This window comes from Thunnus maccoyii, chromosome 15 (genome assembly GCF_910596095.1).
Source record: "Thunnus maccoyii chromosome 15, fThuMac1.1, whole genome shotgun sequence".
NCBI classification, from domain to species: Eukaryota; Metazoa; Chordata; class Actinopteri; order Scombriformes; family Scombridae; genus Thunnus; species Thunnus maccoyii.
In genome coordinates, this window is record NC_056547.1 from 14,244,802 (window position 1) to 14,268,733 (window position 23,932).

General features: G+C 37.9%; 1 protein-coding gene across 4 annotated transcripts in view; it reads right to left on the reverse strand.

Moving 5' to 3' along the window:
- Positions 1 to 23,932, reverse strand: part of LOC121912544 (teashirt homolog 1-like) — a 195,504-nt gene that overhangs the window by 87,534 nt on the left and 84,038 nt on the right. The window contains exon 1 of one of the 4 annotated variants that reach the window (XM_042434728.1): positions 998 to 1,406. The exons of the other annotated variants lie outside the window; for them this stretch is intronic. The gene's annotated coding sequence lies outside the window, so the exon portion shown is untranslated. Of the gene's footprint in view, positions 1 to 997; positions 1,407 to 23,932 lie in introns of those variants that run through there. 4 annotated transcript variants of the gene reach the window in all.

Below are 23,932 nucleotides of genomic sequence, written 5' to 3' on the forward strand. Positions count from 1 at the left end.
ATTATTAGCAAGCATGCAGGGCTCAAGCGGACCTCCCATTGTCCCGGGAAGGATGTAACCTTAAATTAATTTTGTGATGAATTTGGGACGAGAACTGGAAAAAAAGGACAAAGTGCACAAAAACCGAACGAGTCCAACTCCAGACAGCTTTCTGAGCTGATTAGCATGTAAGCTTGTGTGTGTGTGTGTGTGTGTGTGTGTGTGTGTGTGTGTGTGTGTGTGTGTGTGTTTTGATGCTAACTTAGTAGCAGCAGCTCAACACATGCAAAGCTGTTAACCCAGCTGTATTCTTGAAGGATGAAGACTTATCTGGTTAACTGTAGCACAGCTAACAGAACAAGCTAATCCGGCTAACAGCTAATGTTATGTCCAGTTTCAAATCAAATCAAGTCAAACTTTATTTCTTCATACATGAGGTGACAAAATGTGCTTTACATACAATGGCAATACAATTGCAACATAATTCATTCATTCAGTTATTTGTCACAAACTTGGCAATTAAAATATTTGCAGTGGAGCACCTTATATGCAGTATTATTTATTTATTTCCAAAAACAAAAAGTGATGAATAGAAAAATACAAAAAGGAGATTAAATGTAAGGTAATTTTACCACTAAACTTGTGTACCTTTTGATGTCGGACTGTTAATTATGGTATTTATTTATTTTTTTAAATTCCATAAGTTAACCAAATAAAAAATATTTAAGATATATTCATCAATAATCACAATAATCAATATCTACAGCTCGGCACTACATTTGGTGATATATCAGTGTCCAATAAGACACAAAAAGAACAAAAACTGATCGATACGATGGGCTGGGAGGTGAAGGGGTCAGAGGAAGAATTAATGAAGGAGACCACCTAATGTGAAGCCAAAGAAAAACGAATGAGATGGAACGTTTATACAGTTTAGAGGCAGCGAGGATCGAGAGACAACAAGAAAGGGGGAAATAAAAGGCAATACAGAGTGTCAGGCAAAGAAAAAGGCTCTTACAGGCTAAATGACGCCTGATTCCCTGGATATTTGGGCTCCCTCTGGGGAACATATAGTTGTTACTGGCACTGACAATTTGAGAGGCTCCTGAGGGAAACAAAAAAATAAGACGCTGAATAAGGCAGACAAACACTCAAGCATCTGTCTGTGGTGCAGACTGACAGACGGTCTATCCAAATATCCTAGACAGCATCATACCAGCACAGTCCTATGAAATCAACATTTGGAGTTAGCAGGCTGTTGGACATTTAAAACTCTAAATAATAAGTGTGACATCAAAAGTTCTCCAATTTATAGAGAATTTTCAGTCTAAGTGTGACTGAGCCTCCAAAATATCAGCAGAATAGGCTGAGACCGTTGGATGGAACAAATCTGAACACATGTAAGCTTTTTTTTAAATGACAACGCCAAATTTTTCAACACAGACGGCCAACATTTATAAAAAACAGCAATTCAAATATCCATTTACACTCTTTAGTTTGCCAGAAAGATGGGTTGGAAATCTGGCTGTTACAATCCAGCTGGAATTGTCATCTAAGGAAAAAAAACAAGCAAACAAACAAACAAACCCAATATGTACTACCTCCTGTGCAAATTAGTTCAGATTTCAACGTACCAATTTCAAAGACATAATATAAGAGTAAAGATCTCTCTTGCAGTGGCTCAACATCTTCACTTTGGAGCAGCAAGTGATGTATTTCCAAGACACATTGGTGGCGATGAGGATCAAAAGAAAGCGGCAAACCGAGTGACATACACATGCAGCATAATAAAAATTCATTGAATCTACTGCAGGCCAAAATGGATGGTGGCAGCTAGGTCATATTGCATCTGTGCAGATGGGGTCAGGGGTCATGTAAAGTTGTATGAGAGGACAGTGTGCTTTCATGCATCATGTAGCAGATAAAGATTTTTGGGGCTTGGAGAGAGTGGAGGTTGGGGGCTAGTTCACTGCAAACAGCAAAAAAAGGAGCCTGCGTCTCTGTAGGCACCATCTGCCCGTCTTCACACTAGTGTTCTCAAAGCCTGAATATGGGTGGTGTCAGATGTGTGACGAGGACATGTTGTTTTTTGGATAATCAAGTCAGTTATCAGGATTCTACACACAACATGAATTGGACAAGTTGCTACTCTTGGTAACGTAGCTAATCCGACCAGGGAGTCCAGGATTAACATTGAGAAATTGTATAAAACCGTTGATCACTAGTTTGGGAGGGTGACCTATTACTACAGGGTTCTTTTCCCTCTTTTTATAAGTTTTTTTTTCCCAATATAAAAACACAAGAAGGTTTTAAAGCAATTTGTGATCTATTCCTGATTTCGAGACCCAGCATCACTTTAAGCCAGACAGAGCCCCACTGATAGGTTGGCCAAACCAATATATCAGCTGAAAGTAGCTTATCACATTAATCTGTATCGACGTGTATGTCGACCATTAACTAACAAGAAAATTGCAGTAAAAATAAAGATATGTTTAAGGTAGAAAAAAAGTGACTTTTTCTAAATGAGAGTAAAAGAGTTACATAGTTTGTCCACTGCAGAACACTGACAAGTTTTACCAGTAAGTGTGTCCCTTTTGTGCATTTGGTGGAGGCTTGAACTTGTACAAACCAATGCACGTACCTGCTCGCAAGCTCTACGGGGTTGTGTGTTAGGATCTAAAGAGGCAGTGTATTCAGCCATATTTTGGGTAAAATATAACTATTTGGAACATGTCGATCCTATGGATGGGCAGCAGAGATGTAGATTATGGAGAATTTTTTTCTGTTGTGGCAACATGGAATCCATTATGACTGCTGTCAATCCCTCCCTTCTTCTGAACAGGGCAGAATACTAAACTTTCAACAGCATACTTGACATAGATGGAGTATCACTTTAAAAACTGTACAGTCTTGTCTAATTATCTCTCAAGTTAGCTGTTTTCTCCTTTCACAGTTGATACTGTGGTGGGTAGATGATAATATGTTTATAAAAGTGTCTGTTACACACTTTTTCTAATTATTTTTCAATTGCAAAATGGATCACTCAGTACATATCTTTATTTATTATGTTATGTGTTTGTACAAAAAATGAATTAGCTGATATTTATAGTTAACACATTTTTTACACTTTCAAGTAGTGATATTGGTATGAGCCTAAAAAATACAGTACTGTTTGGGCAACACTCACAAGCAAATCATCTTGTTCTTATCATTTTTACTGTAGTATTTACTATTTTAAAAATTAAATGTGTGTGTGTGTGTGTTTGTTTTGAAGTGTATTTAATTGTGATGGGAAGGAGTGCGAAAAAAGAGAGAGAGAGTGATGTAAACTACAGGCATGTGGAAAGCTGTACAGCCATTCATTTGACTTCTTCACTTTTTATTCAAATAGGCCTGACCTATTTGTTGTTCGGTGCCAGCCCTTATTTCATATGATCCACCAACAAGCCAAGAGCGATTATTCCAGCACAAATGGCATGGACTTGACATGGGCCCAAAAGCGTTCATATACCTCTCTGGCCTGAGGCCACAGTTTGTCATAACACAGGGAATTATGTATTATGCCTGCGCCCGGTGATGACATCACAATAGCAGGATGAAATATAAGCTCTGATATGGCTAGCTGATTGTGGAGAGCTGCAAGGGCTTTCATTAAAAACAGCATATCGCTCATAAAAAGATTAGAGCTGGACAGCTGTTTCCTGATAGTATGAGGCTTCTGTAGTGGCTTCATCATGAGCACCTGAAAAATATAAAATGCTCCAACACTTGTGTGCACTATTTTGTGCTGCCGTGCAGTTTTATGGCAGTAAGCATAAATACAAAAAGTAAAACTGAACAACTCTTCTTTGTGCTTTATATTTTTAGAAATGCATATAAGTACTCAAGATGGAACAATATGGAAGCTTGTCATACTTGACTAAGAGCATACATTATTAGACACATAATGACTAAGGATACTGTTAATTCTGTCAAAGAAGTGATCTTATGTCAAGGCCAAAAATGTCATGACTTTAAAAAGAAGTAGACCACTAGACAAAGGAGATATACATTTTCTGTAAAATATTAAGAATATCAAGTGAGCATTGGTGCTCAGACAGATCAGTAAAGAGTCTTTACTATACACAACACCAGCCTGCTTTTTCCACTTAAGCACTGCTATTTGTTCCATTTAAGTGTATGCACTCAATCAATTGTATAATAATTAGTGTAATTCAACAAATGAGTTATCTAGGACATTTGCAGTGCAGTTTTTCTAATACGCATCGATGTGCTTCTTTTCTTTACCACTACTCAATTCTCTACAACCCCCACACTGAGCTGTACATAATGGAACAAATATGTTATGTGGTAGACAAACAAGAGGAAAACAGTAACTGCTGATTGTTTAAGAATAAGGGAGGTGTACAGGTGCCATTTCTAATTTGGTGGGAGAGGCCGTAGGAGGACGGCCTTGAAGAGCACAAAGCAGCTGGAATCAGCCTCATAAACTCGTGCAACATCAAAGGCTCTTTAGCTTGTTTCATCAAAGGTGTCTTCGTTGCTTGGCTTTCACTGTCTGCGAGCGCACTGTGAGTGTGTCACTCTTGGTATGAGTTTCAGGAAATCTTGGCATGAAAGAAAAATTTATTCTCGCATCCAAGAAAGTGATATTCCTCTAACACAACACTGTTTACATTAGGAAATTAAAGAAGGCAGTCACACACACAACACACACACACACACTACCATGTTATATTTTTTTATGGGTAAAGAAAAAGCAACATCTCTGGCTTACTCAGGGGGAACATAGTGGGATATGACATTTAAACACCAGTGTGAGCAGTCAGTTCAGTTTCTGACAGGTGTGTCAGACGTGGATGTAAATCAGTTTCACATGTTTTCCTTCCACATTGAGTTCAGAGCACAATAAGCGACTCAGATCCAATTTACTGTTGAATGTATGGTTGTTTTATTCAAGTAGGAAATCCAAAAATCAATTTCTGTGCTGATGCATTTTCAGAGCAAAGAGGAACAGTTGGTGTCATCACAGTGCGTAATGAACTTTAGATGCTCGTGCTCATTAACACCACTGTTAATTTAAAGGAGAATTGTCAAAGGATCAGTATTTTCACAGGTGGTAGAGAACAATTGACATCTCATCAAATTGAGCTCTCCAAATCTTCCATTGTGCATTTTTTGTAATGTAAGAATAATAGTTCTGTACAGCTGTGGGCATTTGGGCGCACAGTGGAGAATTAAGGGTGCGATGATCACCATATTTGACATGTCCTGGGGGGTAAAGCCCAATCAGAGTTGGTCAGGATTGGTCTGGTGGGAAGAGATATTTACAGAGTAAATTTTAGACAGCCACAGATTAATCTGAACAAATCAACCAAATCATATTGGTTATGGTGTCAGTGATGGTCAGGAATAAGCACAATATTAAGCAATCTGTAAAACTTCTAACTACTGGATGTGTGTGATATTTGATGATTTTCTTTTTAATTGGTCAGAATTTTATTAATGTTTCCAATATATTAATGTAGCCTGAATTGCCGCCCACATCTCCAATTTGCTCTGCAAGTCAATGGGCGCATTCATGGCTGTTTCCGCCAATCGGAGAAACAGTCGACTGAGCAGGGCTTTGTAGATGGGATTAAATTCAGGGACGCCATCTTTCTACATGGCTAGCTTGCTACCTGTCTACCACCATGAATAATAGAGACAGAGAAAAATAACAAATAGAGATTGACGCAGTTGTACAGGTTTCTGTAAGTTGACTTACAGAGATGACTTAAATCTTGAAATTTAACTTAAATGTCAGAACTTTGACTGTTAACGCAGCTTCCATGTTGAAATGAAAATGATGTCAGCAGGACAGAAAGTAACTTGACACTAATTGGTTTCAGTCAAGACTTAAAATTTTACCAAAAAGAGTTAATTTCAAACTGGAGGTGTGAGGTTTGACAGAAGTCTACATTTAGAGGGCTGGGATGAGCTTATGAAAGATGCTCCAGTTGCATTATAGGAATTGTAGGATCCAATCTTTGGAGTACCACACTATGGACTAAAAGTCAGGATATCTCTGCCAGAGTGCTTTAATTTTGACCATTATTTTTTTAATCTTTCTGTTGTAAATAACTGAAACACCACTTTAAAGGCTTGAAGTAACAGTTTCTTTGATAAAGGCAATTAAGCTTAAACTGACTGCTCAGTGCTCAGTATCTCCAATGTGTTTTTCTTTTACTGACATAATATCTAGACATAAGGATCATTGCATACAGAATGCAAACACTAGTATCCTGAACATACTTTACTATTTATAATCATCTCTAATCATAAGAAAACAAATACAGAAATATTTAGTATTAACACTTAATTTATATGTGTGACTAAGAGAATAATATTTTTACATCAAACTATACACTTGCTATTACAAAGATAAACCGAAAGAGCAAGGAGAAAGAGAAAAATAAATTGCCTATGTAGATAGTGGAAAACTGACCAAAATTGAGCGCAATGATAAGACAGAGAAAGTGAGAGAAAGAAAGGGAACAGGGACAGAAGACAGAGAGATGTGGCCATTACAGGTGCGCTCATCACCGAGGGTAGCGTGTGTCGGAAAGAGAAAAGAAAGTTCCCTCTGGAAGACAATGGCTTTAGACAGGCACACAATAGCTTCATTAGAGGGTTCACATTATCAGGTCATGGGAGATAGAGGGGAAATATCAGAGCGGACACATTCGAACGATGCCCGTCGCCAAAGCCTGCCAACTTGGCGAGCCACAGCTGTGATTTTTTTTTTTTTTGTTTGTAATCTGATGCTCCTGAAGTTGGCAGTGATGGGAAAATGGTCAAATAGGTAGAGTCTGAGGAGGAAAAGGGGTAGAATGGGAGATTAATGGTTACTCTACGGCCATGTTACATTCTATTGTAATACCATCCTCTCTCATGGTCCTCTTATCAACTCCCTTTCACTGCTCTGATAGAAGGTTACAGGTTGTAAACAACATGACAGAAAGTGGGCTGGTTTGTGAAGGGGACTTAAGTTGCATTAATAAAACCAATTTCCAAACGGAATAACAGCCTGGTCCTTTGTTTTATCCCTTGTGTGAATTTTGCCTCAATGAAGGGTCCAAATGTCGTTTCCTACCTTTAAGACTTGCAGTATGAAGAAAAAAAAAATCAAGACATCTAGCAAAGGTTTACTAGCTGCCTAAGCATTAAGCATGGAGAATAATTACACCAGCAGGAAACCCACACACGTCGCTCACCATTAGTACTGAACGTGACCCCTCTCTGAGACGCCCTCTATTTGCACCGACTAGGCTATCGATCAGACGGATCAATCACTAGCTGCTGGTGCGCAGGCCTTTAAGTGCCAACGTCACACTTGTTCACCAGCATCAGGGGAGCTGTCATACAACACTTACAATCAATTACAGAAATTAGCCCCTTAACCCCCATGTGCTGCTCCAGACTGTACTCAAACCCAGAGATGATGGACAGCACGAAGGAAAAGGAAAGTGTTTGGACTCCAATGGAGTTGATGAGAGAAGGAAAAAGTCTGGACATTTTCTAAGATTGTGTTTTATTACGTGCCTTGATTTAGTTTAGACTGTAGGGAGTAGTGAGAGGAAACATGGATGAGAGAAGGGGGGGTGATATACAAGGTTCCTGCCAGGATTCAAACTGTTGGATGTTGTGATTATATGCAACACCTGTGAAGGCAAAACACAGTGGCAACATAGGACACGTCAAAAAACCTGTGCCCATTGTTTTCTATGTAAAGGGATCGGTGTGTTTAAAAGTTCCTGTTGGATCATTGAACAGCATCTGAAACCCCCTCCCCTACACGTTCACAATGTTGGTACTGAGGGAGTTGCCTTTCTATAACTTTCTGAAACAATCCGACAAACATGCTTACTTCAAGGATTGGCCAGATGTACGGAGATAAGAAAATATGGCAGGAATTCTCTCTTAGTCTATTCCTTTTTCATTCTTCTCACAACTATGTCGCTTTTCATGTGTATGAACAAGGGCGGCACCATGGATGCCTTGAGGGACCTTGTTTCTGGCATACCATGGCCTTAAGCCCACACACTGATGGCTGTCCTTTTTCACTAGTGTCAGCTCTCCAAAAAAGCAGCAATCTGATCACATTCGCTCTCTAATTTAGCATGTATCTCGCACTGTGTCCTGCCTACTTCTTCTGTCTATATGATGCATCTGATGTGTATTATGGGCATCAATGACACGGCTGGTGTGTGTTGCACTGTAGACCATTGATCCAAACAATCAATCAATCAAATAATATAGCACAATTCATACAATCAACGTAAAAGTGCTTCACAAAAAACATAAAGATAAATACACTAATAACCACCAGTATGCATAGTAAGTCAGGAATTTGGAAGATTTGCTTATGTATTGTGTGATTATGGGCAGTCAGGTAAATGAATATGACAACCAAAAATAAAATGAATCCACTCAATGTATTGAAATTAATATAATGTATGAATGAAAAAGGTCATCATATTTTTCTTTGAGAGTGAAAATTTCTAGTTTAATAGTAACAATGTTCTCAGTTATGAATGTTTTTTTTTTTTTTTAACATATCTAACCTGTAATGCAAACTGAAACCAGGTGAATATTCCCCATCAACAGCAGTAAAGCAAGTGAGGTTAGCATACATGTGACAGCTACACTGTGTTAATACTGAATGACATTTCAAACTGGAAATGTCTGTTTTCCCCACTAGGCACTGAAGGTGACACTGCTAAGCAGATAAAACACCCCAACTGTGAATTGAGGCCAGTGGTGAGGTAGCGGTGTCCCCTAAACCCACCCCAGAAGATCTGTTCACTCCCTTTCTTACATATATTCCCACACTCTACCCTTTTCTCAGGTTTATGCTCTTTCTATATATGTATATATTAAAGATATGTCTCCAAGACACACACACACACACACACACACACACACACACACACACACACACACACACACACACACACACACACACACACACACACACACACACTGACACCTTCCCCTTCAGCAGGGAACAACCTACAAGGTTGCAGGCCTCCGTGGATGTGCCCATGTCATGGACAAAAAGTACTCTAATTTCAGCCAAGTTCACTGTCACCTGTACGCTGGTAATAAATCTTGTTTGGTGACAAAAATAGATTTCCAATTAAAGCGGAAAATTGACACAAAAAGACTAGAATGAAGAAAGAGTGCCACTTCAAGGACAACATGGGCTATAATGAAAAGAATAAGTAGAAGTTAACCAGAGTAATCAAGTAACATATTTCCTCAAAGCACACATGAAAAGGTGTGGGACAGGTTGGATTATTTTAACAGTTTCCGATCTCTTTTCCTCCTTAAACTGCCCAGTAAATATAACCTCGGGTACAAGCAGTCTCATACACATTGACATTCTTGAGCTTTTTGGCAAACTTCTCAAATTTCTTTCCAAACCTGTGACCTGCGATCCATCAGGTCAAGCTGCACTTGAAAGCCACTGTCACCTCAAACTGAGATCACACCCACAGTCTCAACTCTGGTCTATGCAGGTGTGGCTCACTTTGTTTGCAGCCATGTACTACTCAAGTGTGACGGTATCGTCTGCAGAAGTTATGTGTAACGGGTGGTAAATTTTTAGTGTGATTACAATGCATAAATGGAGTATGACACTCCCCTCTCTGAAATTTGGGAGACACTTATCCAATGCAAATTAGCAATAACAGAAAACTATTCTTGTCTGAATAGGTCGTAAAGCTATTCCATAAGGTAACATTGGAATAGTCCTAAAAAACTGATTGAGATAATAACAGGAACACCTGTATGATACAACCCAATAAAATACACGTGAAGCATGTAATCTTTTAGTAAAATTGTAAATGTAAAAGTTGTGAATATGTCAGAGAGGTGTTTAACTCTATGGTAATTTCTGAAGCCTCATGTTGTGGTACTGTTTTCTTCAAAGGTGTATTGGGTTCCCAGAGTGTTTTTCATTGCATAAAGACTTTTCATTGTAATTGTTAGACTCCTGATTTAATTTTAATTTTACCCTTCTGTACATCTATTACTTGAAAGGATAATTTTATTTTTCTCAATGTCAACAAATCCAATGAAAATACTGAAACCAACAGTTTCTTTAAAAATAGTGTCACAAAAAACTGCATACTTTCCTTTAAAAAAAAAAAAAAAAGGCTAAATAGTCTCTTTAAAAGGATTGTCTTTGTAGTTGTTAGCAAATGTTACTCAGTTGGAATTAAATAGTGTATTTGCTGTGGACTAATTTCATTGTGGACCTTATGCAGTTCAGATTTAGGAATAATTATTCTACTGAGACTGCATGTTGCTAGTTCTTGGAAGTAATCAAGACTAAACTAGATAAAGGAGGGGTGATAGGAGCAGTGTTTCTTGACCTGCATAAAGCATTTGATACAATGAGTCATCCAATACTTCTATCAAAGATGTCCAAATTCAAACTTTCAGCTAGTAAATTGGGTTAGGTCTTACATATCTGGTCGTTCACAATGTTATCGTATAAATAATGAATTGTCATCGATAAATGTACGCAAAATGGGAGTGCCACAAGGCTCAATTCTGGGACCGATATTGTTCAGTTTATACATCAATGATCTCCCATCTGTTTGTGAGGATATGGATATTCAGATGTATGCTAATAACACAGTCATATACACTCATGGGAGAGACACTGAACAAGTGGCTACTAAGCTCTTATTAATGCTTCATAAAGTTGCTGAGTGGCTGAGTAATTTGTGTCTGACGTTGAATATAAAGAAAACAGTGACAGTTTATTTCGCTAATAAACAAACCATGTATCTAACCATGTAGCTTATTGTTAATGGACAAATAATCAAAAACATAAATGAGGTTAAATATTAAGGTGGGATTTTGGATTCCAAATTGACTTTTGAAAGCCATATTAAAAAAGATGAGTACAAAATTGAAATATACCATTGTTAAATTTAGACATATTAGGATGTCATTAACAATAGAAGCATCAAAAACATTTTTGCATGTCATGATATTTTTCACATTTTCATTATTGTATATCTTGCTAGTCCCGGGCCAGTAAGACTGAGTGGAAACCAACTGAGATTCTTCTCAAACAAGCCTTAAAAGTTTTTTGATAGGAAATCATTAAATCATCATCATTGTAATTTATTGTCCACATACAACCTCTTAAGTTGTCATTTTGTTTTCAGAAGTTTGATTGGTATTCAAGATAATTTACAATGCTACCTCTCCATCATTGAAGAGCTTTTTTCATTTACAGCCATCAAACATTGAAATATGTTTCCGGCTGAGTTTAAAACTCAGACTTTCATTCTTTTTTCCCATGGTGCAAAAAAATGGATATTGAGCAACCATTCATGTTGACATTAATTTGACTGTGATTCAGATTTTTAATTGTAATGAATTGTAATTTTATAGCTGTACTGGATGAATGTGCTGGTATTTATATGATGATGTGTGCTTGTAGATTTGTCTGTGTGATTGTTAGTGTGATAGAGACTATATAATGGTGTTGCATGTAAATGAATGTTTCTGGTGTCTAGTGATTGTTCTGTGTGTACCTGCCCAGGGACTGCAGATGGAAATTGGCTAATAGCTAAATCTGGCATAAATCATCTCTTCTCAGTTTGAGATTAATGTTTTTTGTGCATGGTCCTTCTTTAACAAGGAAAAATAATAATAGTCATGGATGAATATACATTTGGTGCTCTAGTGAGTATTTATGGTAGCAGGACAGTATATGTGGGATTGATTAAAACTACAGTGGCTGTGTTCACTGTAATGAAGAACCACCGCAACGGTGTGTCTCACAGATGTGTTTTTAACATTTTCTAAATGACAGTGTAGGTCTATCGCACAAATGAATAAGATATATCAAGATTTGTTGACAGTAATTAAAATATAGAATATCACCAGTCTTATCCTTTAAATTGTTTTTATTTTCCAATACAGGACTTTCACAAGCAAATCAACTCTCTCTCTTCCCTTGTTTTATTGTTACTTTGAATTTAGAAGCCAAGTTTTTGTTCATTCAATGACAGTAACACACGCAGGTGTTCATATGTTGACACAGACATTGCAGTGATAGCATGCTGCTTAGGTTACTCAAGTTAACAGTTAGCCTACAAGTTAGACTTAAGAGAAACTCCTCGAATGACTCAATCAGTGGAGTTTATCATTCAGACAGCCTAATGCAGCAAGGCTTTTGCCATTTACTGTTTTTGTCATTGGGGATATCCATCTGGTTATAAATGGAGCTGTCATGATAATGCTATGAAGGATCACGCTAACCCCCATTTAGCAATCTCTTCGTCAAATCCCAAAGGGCGGAGCTTTGATTACTCCCGCAATTAGCGATGTCAACCTCCTCTATGAATTAAGTATTCAGGTTTGTGTTTTCAAACCAATTAGCCTACTCTCTTGCTATGACTTGTTGATTAATTATAGATATTTAGTTAGGAAAGGAGACATCAATTATTAATCACAATTGAATTATGTGGCATAATTAACCACAAAACTTTTTTCTATTTTTTTTCCATCTTGGTATGTTTTCATTTATATAATCTCAGACTGTTTGTGACACATGGCAGAACTGAGAAGAATATGTGACCTTGGCTTATGTGAAAAGGCGTTGAAAGCATTAACAAGGCGCTAATAGCTTTTGTGGGAGTGTTTGCTGTACTGTCAGCAAGTTGCTGTAAGTGTTCAACGTTAACACACACTCTCAAATCCAAAATCAATGGGCTCTTAGAAACCTGTTGTACTGATGCACTGTAAGACTCTATTCATCACTTGTTTATGGCTACATGCTATGAAGTGAGGTAATGGCATTTATGGGTATTTACAGGTGACATGTTGAGTCCTTAAATAATATTTATTGCGTCTGCCACTCTACTGCTATTGTAACCAATGTCCTTGCAGAGATGATATAACAGATATCTGGTCATACATTGAAGGAAAGGTGTGATTTATTGCAAGGTCATAGAAGTTACAGAGTGCCTTACAAGCAAATAACAAAATGTATCACCAGCTCTTGTTACAACAGCAGGTCCGAGTTACTTCACCATGTAATTAGCATTGACTGACGTGCTATTAAATATGAAGTTTGTGACTGAAATGCTATAAAATACTGATGTTGATCATCGCGTGTTTGTTGCTGGGCAGATATGCTGTTGTTGTCTCCACTGTGCAATGCAAGTTTGACCAACTCTTGACAAAGGATTCCTTTGACCAATGAAAAACAGCTAAAGGGACCGTGTAAATATTTGTCATCATTGAAGCTGTGTGGAAATATAAAGCAGCCAGGTGGTAAACAAGTGTGAAACAATGCTTACACATTTCTTCTGCATCTGCGATAAAATAACTGCACTGGTAGCTGCACTTAGCAGTTTCCAACTTTGTGATTGATGTAGTTGGTGTAGTTCCACACCATCAGCATAATGTTATAAAGGGAAACATAAGGGAGAGAGACTGTGGCATTAGTTGCAGTTTTGCTCAATTTCTGTGTCTATTGATGCATTTCATAGCACATTTCAGTAACCAAAGAGACTGTGATGAGATAAGGAGATTAGCGCACTTATCATAATCACCATTGAACGTCTGTGAATTTGCATGAACATACAGTTTATTGCTTTGGGATACGGCTTACAATAGCACTGTAGCATATTTGCTCATAACCACAGGTGAATCTGAATGGCAGCTGTAAAATGTAGCAGTTAATGGAATGTTAAATTCACTCAGGATGCCTCAGGAAATGCAGATTCACCAGGCTCCTTTACCTAATAAATGAAACTGATATCTGATAAAGCTTAGAGCATATGCACAAAGACAAAACACCACATTAAAGCAGCTAAACCTATCTGTGTATTCAGCCTGCCTGTAATGTGACAGTGATGGCACTTGACAAAAGTGAATTATGCTGATGTGTATGAAACAGCAGTCACACAATCACTGTTTATGTTTACAAGGTTTAATACATGTATTTTTCGAAAAATGTTAACTCTTATTAACTCTTATATATACAGCATAAAATAGCTAAATTAACAGACTTAAGTTACCTCACATTATTGCAAACCTTTGCAAAGAAAGATATTCTATTTCTCCGTTCATGCCTTTTCCCTGTTTTCATGCACAAAATGGTCACAAATCATCCATACTCCGACTGTATAAAGCACAATAATTCCTGAAAAGAATAAGTTTGGTCTTTGAAACTGTCTGAGAGAGATATACCCTCTCTGTAATGAAAATGTTCGGTCAAGCCAATTAAAGCAGAGCCATTTTGTCTTTGTGTCGTCCCTTCCTCTGCAATTAATTAAATGTGGTTATAAAAGGAATATTCTTGTGGTCTGAATGCCTGCAACAGCCCTCCGCTGGTCATGTACTAAGGTTGAATTACTATGTTGTCAATGGAGCTATTATGTGAGAATTAGGTTTGAGCTTGGCCCCTTTACAAAATGCTATTGTATGATACGATTATGAATGCTGCATGAAAACGACTGACTCCAGAGAATGTTACAAGTCGTGGATGTGAATGCTATTGAAACTTAGTCACATGTTCTGCCATTTTATTAATTCCATCAAGCTGTTTTAAAGAAATTCACCTATTTCTCCCTCTTTCATTAATCAACTTAATCTGTTCAGGCTTTGTTTCTCATATTCTGTTGGTGGTCAATGATGGTCAGAAATATAAAATCTATTAACAGACCACCCCTGAGGTTACATTAGTCTCTCTGAGATGACAAATAAATGCATCTAGTGTAGGCTAAATGTTTTAGACTTTATTGGTGTAGTTGCTGTTTATTTATGTTTTTACTAATTCATTCTTTTTATAATTACACTGTTATTAAGGACAGATTGGCTTTGCAACAGTATCTTCCATTTTTATGAATTAACCTGTTTGTGTGGCCACAAAAAAGTTGCTTCTGGAAAAACCTTTTAGGGGGCAGGTTGCAATTTATTCACTTCTAAAAGCATCAGCACCATAAAAGAGTGCCCTCAACAATGATGAAAACCAAATACTGGATTTTTTAAGGCTGATATTGATATATATTTAGGTATATATTAGGTTGTTGTTTTTATTCAGTTTTTATTGTTAAAGCACAGGGGGGCAAATGTTTTGTGACATACACACATTACATAAATATTTTTGATAAACATTCTTTAAGTTTAAAAAATAATTTGCGTGATGCAAGGTACAATCTGAGCTGAATATTTTACAGTTGAAAAAAACAAAAAGCAGTGCAAATTACAGTATACAGTATAATGGCTATTTCTAGATTATTTATACCTATGATAACATTTTTGGCATTTCTGTACAGCAATTTGTTATTTATTGACCAACTGTTCAATACAGTCTGTAATAATCTTTACTTGGCTGATAAGATCAGCCAAACTGATATTGGTTGGGCTCAGCTAAACACAAAATAATCTGAAGTTAATGCAGTTTTTTAATGGCTCCCAATGTCCATTATCTTAAAAAAAACCCAAAAAACAATAGTTCTTGACAACTGCAGTAACACCAAAAATAACATCGTCAAGTTCCTGACATTACCACAGTAATTTCTTTTGTATTTTATAGTAGTTTGAAAGTCAGCAATCTCATCAGAAAATACTGATAATGCACTTAATTATGGGAGTATGTATTCAGAAAAGTGTTGAATCACTGAATCAAATTAGCAAATTTACCAACAAGCACGTTCTGAGTGGAGGGATGGGTGGCATATGCATGACTGGCAGGAGTAAAACACAATCTGATTTTGAAAAATTTCACCTGTTTAAATGCTGTGGTGGTTATAACTATGATACGTACAAATCATTGGTCCACATGAGATTCCAGGATGCCTGAGCAAAGCATATTTCATCTTGTACAATGAGGATATAAGAACCGTCCTTGAATGTGGATACGTCACACTCAGTGATCCCTCCCAAGGTGATGGAACATCTGGTCATGAATCATTGACATTTTAGGTACTTGTCATCGAGTCTATCCCTTAAAGTTGTATGTACTTTTAATGTGAGTTTTTGACACAACTAATGTATATGGAGCAAGGAGGACTTTTTATGGCACTAAAGCTGCTGGGAATTCACCTACAGATTGCACTAGTGCAATGCCTTAAGGCAGAGAGGAAAACTATATAAAGAAAAGAAAGAGGGGGCAAAGAAGCATCTATTTTAAGTACATACCAAAGTCTTATTTAGCATTTGAAGGCTTTTGCATTGCTGCATACAGCATTGCAGACATTAACTCAGCACCTTTTTATTTTAATAATAAGCACCAGGTGCCCAGCATGGACAGCAGTGCAGACCTCCTAGTCTCACCACAGGGCTACTTATTATTATTAACATCATTTGTCTGGATCTCTTGCTGGTTCAACAGACACTGTGAGGATGACATGTTAATAAATGACCCTGGGTACTTCTTTGGCATAGGCCTGTTCCTCATCTGCCCCCTCAGCCTCATCAGCAATACACGTGCACATGTGCACAGACACACATACATCCAATCCCCAACAGGGACAGGAGATGGCGATTTGTTTTCCTGAAGGTCCCTACTCTGTCTATTGTTGTTTGCACTGAAGGGGACAAATTCAATTCATTCTTATGACAAGAAAGCTGTGATACACAAGAATAAAGAGAGGAAGGTGGGAGGAGATAAGAGATAGGAGGCAGGAGGCGGGAAGGTAGGAAGATGTGACTGTCTAGGAGGAAACAAACAGATGAGGAAGAACACAAAAACTTTCTGAATGCAGCAATATGAGTAACACAAAATGGCTGAGCACACAAGGTGTACTAGCTTTTTCTTGGTTTAGGCCTCACATGCACGTCTGTGTGATATACAATTAAAAATAGCTTTGCTGATTTGAATTGGAACAATCAACGCCACAGTTTTAACCTCAAACAAACAAGCTTGAACTGTTCTATTGCAGCAAATTGACTTCAAATTACAGAAAATTTGAATTTCAGTCTGTCCTTAGGAGTGACCATATCTACAGAATCAGTGAAGTCTGCACTACATAAACATATCACAATTTTCTCATAAAATTAAACTGGTGTGCTATTATTACTACTACTACATAACTGCAATCAAGAACTCAACAAGACAGCAACTGCTTACAGCTTTAACCAAATGACAGGACTTGCATTTAAATTACTGTAATTTTTCTGGAAATGTCATGTTAGAGAGTGAGCTTAAAAAGAAAGCTTTGAAAACACTGACAGTCAGAGAGAATCTTTCTCTGATTGAAAGACAGAATAAAGGAAATTCATGTTACCACAGTTGTTATTTGGCTGAATTCTCTGTGATTCTGTTATTTTTATAGTGTCACAATGTTGGATATCAAGTTAAACATGGTCAAAGTTCCAAAACTTAAGGTGAACATATGTAAAAATGCTTCCTGAAAGTCAAAAGCCAGGGCTTCAGCCTGCTCTGAATGTTTAGTTTGCAAAGTTACCTCTACTTTGTCCTTGTGATTACATCACATTGTTCATGCATCCCACTTGCAAATTTCAGATCTGATTCGGGCTCAAATATGTACGGGTGAATTTGAGAAGTTTCCACTTTGAGTAAAGAACAAGAAAAAGAAGTGAGATCCTACTACTACTGTTTGTTTACGTAGCCTCTGGAACCGTCTGCCGAGGAGCTAAAGCTGTCTGTTTCAGACAGAGGCTCAACTGAGGGGCTGCATTAAGCTAGTATAAGATAAAAAATGATTTTTTTGAAAACCTGTGGAGACCCAGGCTATAAATATAGACCTGAAAATGTGCACGATACGTCTCCTTTAATGTGGTAAATATATACAGTAGTTAAAGCAATGCCAATGTTCACTTTTGGTGGAACCATTCTTTACAGCACACTTTTTTTTTTTTTACTTTTTAGAAATTAAGCTGTCTTTTATTTGTGTGATTGTCTGAAGGTGAAGTTCTAGTTTCTCTAGCTACTATCACTGCTCAAGTAAAGTGCACTGCACAGGATACAATAAGTGAAAAGCAGTATATAAGCATATATTATTAATCATATAACTGACCAAGTCATAATGAGAAATTTAGAAAAACCTGCCCAAAGCACATCTAAATAGTTAGAATGAAGTCAACATTATGCACTTCCCTTTTAAAACCTATCTGCAAAAAAAACCCCTCTCCTCCTGATTCTCCCCTATGAACTGTCACATTAATAATCCTACGCTCATATTCAAATACTCTGTCGAGAGCTAAAGAAAGATTGAGTGCCTTTGCCACTGTGAGGCTAAGATTGAAGACATGTCCCATTGACATTGTTAAAAGTTTATGAAAATATATGAATCCTCAAATGTCATTGGCTGGTGGGTGTCTCAACTCCTGCACAGTTTCAGGACAAAATCAGTCTTTTAATCAAAATGATTGAATACTAGCTAGTTGGATTCAGGGATGTGAATAAAACAAGTTGGCTAGGGTCGATGCAGTGTGCGTGTGTCTGTGTGTGTGTTATATGATGGTGGTGGAGTCATACAATAGATCTTATTACACACATGCAATACAAAGGGATGTTTGATTTTGTTCATGGTGTATGTGCACATGTAAGGACCAAATTTTTAAATTAGGATGATATGATTCCGACAGAGAGACAACCCTCCGTCAAATAAAGACATATGGTGTCACATCTGTATGCAAAGCGTTGCATATGTTACACACATCACATTCTTTCACGCTGTGAGCCTGAATGACATGAGGGCAACTTAGTGGGACACTGCTTGTGTCTTTGCATTCACAGACATGTCCGCATACGTACAACAGTGGGAGTCTGGTTTGGCTGTCTTCTGTTGCTGTAATGGTTAGTAAACATTATGAGTTTCTATTACCCAGCGCATCATTCTAGTTGCTGAGGATTAAAATGAAAAGTAAGGATTTAAAAAGGAGCTTATCTAATTAATCCTGAGGATAGAGTCCTATTAGCCCTTGCCTCTATGTTATAGCTTTTACACTAGATGCAGAGATATTAAGATTTTTGAGTTCAGGTGCAGCCCAATGGTGGCAAAATTCATATTTCATATCCCTAAATGATATTTTAAGGCCCATTAAATTACATTTGTATTGCTGTAATTCACCAGTTGAAGCTGTTGTCGCTAAATTTGGGTGGAAACAACTAAACCAACACAAGGTCCTCCTCCTAGCAGCTGGATTCGCAAGATCACACAAGATAGGACACTGACTGGTCCGAACCACCGGTGGTTCAGACACAAGCGCATAACTTGAAGCCTGACAAGATGGATTCATGTGTGATCTTGTGATGTCATGATCTCACGAATCCAGCTGCCTCGCAAGGTAAAAAACTGCCAAAACAAGCTAATATTGGCCGTTATATCTGCGTGGAGGATTTATCTCTTCAGCTCTAATTCAAACTGTGGTGCAGTCTTTTTTGTGATACAATCTGCTACTGTTATCATCTGAGTACTGCTTGAATTCCACACGCATGTTCACATGTGTACATGCAAGTTCAACTGCATCAGCAGACCCTCTTGTGGAGATAACAGATACAATATGATTATATTATTCCTACTATTATTACTACTATCACAGGTAAGATGTAGGCTACATGTGAGATGAGGTGTGGTCCCTCCGCTGAACCTCTGTAAGTGTAGTTCTATTTAACAAAGGCCAGCTGCATGGTCAACTGATAAGGGTGGTCTCATTTCAACATAAAAGGGAGACTCCTTTAAAAACCTATACTTTTAAGCAGATGAAGTATAACTAAACATTTTAATTCATGTTGTGCAGAGTAAAAGTTGAACACTGAAATTGCTAGTTTTTTAAGAAGCAATAAAAAGACCACATATTCCATAAATTGTCTTGGTTTTATAAACTCTGTGTCTGGAGACGTCCAGTAGGAAGAACAAGTATATCTAAATTCTGAAGTTAGCAGGTGGACGTATCGTTGCTGGCAGTCTGTTGGGAGCGAGTGATATGGAGCTCTATTTGGGACTGGGAGAATGATTGAGTGCCGCGGGCCTACAGCAGTCGTCCTGTCTGTTTTGTTGCCACTCTATTCCATCATAGGCACATTTGCCCTTAAGGGAGTCTCCAGAGAAAACAGGTGTTGACCTTGTGCACCTGTGCTTCCCTTGATGCTGGAGGAGGCTCACTAACCTCAGACTTTGCTGTCCCCGTCCTCTCCCTGTTTGGTCTTTTAATTTGGATTATAATTTAGACCAAGGACAAAATGTTTTCCTGGAGAACTTACTCTAAATATTCCACCTCCTGTTTTAATAGGCAGGAACCGAAAAAAAGAGAGATGAGGGGCTTTCCAGAGCATGCTGATGAAAAAAAACCTACTGCATCTCTTAAAGCCTCATTGTGACTGACAATAAATCTGGTGTTTCATCACGTCACTTTTCAAGCTTGCATTATAGTGTGGGTGTTCTTGATGAGTGGTGAACTGGAAATTATCTGGAGTTGGATCGTCAACATGGAATGTCAGTCCGTTATGGCCTGTCACTCAGTGCAGACAGATAAATTACTTTGCTGTCAATCTGGCCATCAAATTAAACAAATTGTGAGAGTAATCAATGGCAAACAGAAAGATGAAAAACTCCTTATTTAATCACTATGCCACGAATACATCAAATGATAGATGTATTTTTGCACTCAACTCCTTTACAACTATCCTCATTTGCATGCAATGCTACTCAACCATCCCAATTAGGGGGACAAAGAAGGGAGTAATTGCAGATTAAAAACTAGAATGCTATATGTAATCGCATGGATCAAAACACAATTAAAACTTCATCTCAACCTGTTATAGCTTCCTGACGAGCCCAACCCCCCTCCCTGATCTTAATACTTTAAATCATATAAGGGAGGGTCGGTTGCCGACGGACAGATGAAAACACCTCTTGCGCCCAACAGTAAATTAATCGCACCAATTATTCACCACCAAGAGACGTTTAATGCAAGCCTTTGGAGAAACGAAAGCCGGGCACTCAAATCCTCTCATTTGTAATTGGCTGTCTACTTCAATAATTGATTGGAACAAATGTGAAATGGATGAGAGGGTCTAAGTGTTCTCCATCACACGCTTTCTGGTTCAGCAAGTTCACGGGCGACTGCTCAAAAAGGAGTCCCACTGCACAGATTTAGCTGATTTTTATATCATCTGATTGCTATGCATGTAAGTGGAGGTAATAGTAGTGAGCCGTTTATATGATAAGGGCATTCAAAGGACAGTTTGTCCTCATGTACACAAGTAATGCTGTAGGCTCTGGTGTCAAATGTCAACAAAACAGAGACAATAAAACAGTCTATTACTGTACTGCTAGACTCTATACTAAGTACCTCTACGTGTGTGTGTTTACACAAGCTTGATGTAAGCTGTTCTCCAACATCCTCTATGATTATCGACCAAATCCGACTCTTTACACCTTTAAATGTAAGAATAAAAGACCCTTATAGGATTTCTCAGAATTTTATTGCTTCCAGTGAGGTGAAAAAAAACAACAGCAAATGTAAACCTGCTGACCAAATTGATCTATTGACCTAAAAGCTGTATGTGCAACTGTAGTGGAAATTTTCTCTCACACAACAGAACTGCATAGTCAAGGATCCTTGAAGAAACTCCATCCTAACCCAGTAGCTGTTGAGCACAGTTACAGAAACCTATGATAAAATTGTTCACTTGGTCCTATACAGCACATGCAGAATTTGATTCTTATTTACGGCATGTGTTGGTTTTTTTTTTTGTGTCTGCACGTACTGTATGTTTTTCCATGTGTGTCAAGATGTTTTTACAACCATGGAAGATGAAGTCATGAAATGAAAACCAACATGCCCAGTGGGGCCTTGAGGCAGAAAAATGAATCAATGATGCTAAGCAAGAACGGCTTAAGGGGGCATGTGGGATGTTGTTCTCCTTTCATTGTCTCGTTGAAGACAACAAAAGCACAACGCTACAATGTGCATGCAAAAGGCAAGCGGATATAGTATATGTATCCACGGACCGCCACTGCAACAAGTATTAGATCAAGAGTATTTTGAGTGACCAGAATGTGTTTAATATTTTTAAGAGTGATTATATGATTACTGATGTTGGAATTTCGGACAAATGCAAATGTAAAATAATATACTATAGCATACTTTTTAACATGCAAGTATCAGCAAGGTAATAGACCTTTTCACAGCAGACATTATGACATGTCAAAGCAGGAAAAGCACAGGTGCAATTAATAAAATGAATAATGCCTGAAGTACAGTTCCCTTGGACATTTGAATGGAACTGAGCTTGCATTAATGTTATCAGTATCACCCATGCTTTTCCTGCTATGACTAGTTAAAATGTTTGCTGTGAAAAAGGTCTATTCTCAACATCTACAGAAGTGGTTCTTTAACCTTTTTGAGTCACCTTAAAACGAAGCAAAGTCTCCTTGTGATCCTTCGTCATAGGTTTAATATGTTTTTGATTATTTACAATCCCATTAATCATCTTATGACAGCTCAGATTCATCCTGCGTCCCCTTTGGGGTTCCCGCCCCCCAGGTTGGGAACCACAGATTTACAGTCTGATCAATCAATTAACCGCATCTTCACATTGCCGCATTAGTGTTCACTTAAGCCCATTTCACAGACTCACTCATTTGGACTCATGACTATCTCTCTCATGTCTCTTTTGTCCTCTGTCTCATCTACGTTACTGTGACTGAACAGGAGGAAAAGATCCTGTCGCCATAATGCATGATGGGAAAGAGAAAGCAGGTGCTGAAATGATCCCCTTTCATGCTGAATAATTGCACCGACACCCCTCCACCTCCCACCCCCAGTTGCTTAGCAAATCCTCCCCACAAGCCTTTGCTGCTGCTTGCTGTGGCGGGTCCCATCCACCTGCCAAGGGCTAAACACTAGTCCATCCATCACCGTACCACTTGACAAATACATTCCATAATAGAAGTTTATTTTTTATGGGAGGCTGAATCAGAGGCCTTCCCATGCATACAAAAACGTGTCAAAGTTATTTATGGGACCTGCTGAGAAGCACAATATGTCATATCAAACTCCTATTTTCCCTTTCCTACCACTACATCGCTTGTCAATATCACTGCAGCTATCAATAATGTGGAACACCGGCAGAGATAAAACCCTGTGGAGCTGTGGGTCAGATGGAAGAACGTCCTCTCCTGCTGCTTGAGGAACACAGACACACACACACACACACACACACACACACACACACACACACACACAAGGACTGATAAGACCACACACACACAAACTGGCACACAAGGATACACATTTACACACTGGCAAATTTCTCTCCTCTATATTTCTAAATGGTATTACACAGACACTGACATACAAATATGTGCTGTATTTACTCTCAAACATACTCTGCTGTAGCTCCGACAGTATGGACTGCACACAATGAAAGGTACATGGTTTCTCAGATTCTTATATTTACATCCAGACATATTAATCATTAGAGTTTGTTGTTTTTAAAAGCAAATAGTGGGGTTTAAATGCGCCAGTCAGCATTGGTTGCATTTCCATTTAAGTAGAACTGCAATGATTACTGATTGTCAGAAAGTCAATTATTTTGATGATCACTGAATCATTTTGAGTTATTTTTTTTTAAAGAAAAAATGTCCAAATTCTTCTTGAATGTGAATATTTTCTGGTTTCTTAACTCTTCTGTGACAGTAAACTGAATATCTTTGGGTTGTGGACTGTTGGTTGGGACAAATAAGACATTTGAGGACGTCGTCTTTGGCTTTAAGAAACAGTGTTTGACATTTTTCACAATTTTCTGACGTTTTATAGATCATTTATAGACCAACATTTTTTAGACAAATCGATTGAGAAAATAATTCACAGATCGATAATGAAAAGAATCGTTAGTTGAAGCCTTACATTTAAGCAGCGTAGGACAGTGTAAGACAGTATTTAATAGTGTCTAAGT